The sequence below is a fragment of the Arachis ipaensis genome, chromosome B08 (assembly GCF_000816755.2).
Source record: "Arachis ipaensis cultivar K30076 chromosome B08, Araip1.1, whole genome shotgun sequence".
Classification (NCBI taxonomy): domain Eukaryota; kingdom Viridiplantae; phylum Streptophyta; class Magnoliopsida; order Fabales; family Fabaceae; genus Arachis; species Arachis ipaensis.
The window spans coordinates 6,815,345-6,815,947 of NC_029792.2; positions in this window are offsets into that span (position 1 = coordinate 6,815,345).

A 603-nucleotide genomic window follows, 5' to 3' on the forward strand; every position below is an offset into this window, starting at 1 on the left:
ATACAACATATTGAAAATTAAAATTGAGAATATAATGTTTTATTTAAATACATGTAAAAATAGAATAAACATTTAAAAAATAAATTAAAACTAATAATTACAATTAAATTGATTAAGAATTTCAATTAAATTAATTAATTAATATTTACTAATTCAGTAATTTGTACATTCCACACAATTGAACAAGTTCTAATAACATGACAATCTAATCTACATATATAACAACATTAAGTTTATAAAAATACCCAAACTATAATTACATGCTCAATCTCTTAAAAGAGAAAAAGGATCAAAACTAACTTCGAAATCAATCGCTCCCGCAATGTGCCAAATAGCGTTCAGGCGGTTGAAGTCTCCGTTCCGTGTGTCTAGTCCGAGTATCTCACAAATATCATCAAGAGAAAGGTCCGAGAAAGAGAAAAATGAAGGAAATGGGGGAGGAAAGGGACCAGAAAGGTGTTGTGAATGAGTTCCTCATATAAGTGCATCTATGCCTTATCTCGTTTACAGAAAAAACGAGATAAGGCACCTTACACAACATGTTTATAAACATGATACGTCCAAGTCGTGTTGTGTCATATCTCGTTTACACTGTAAATAAGA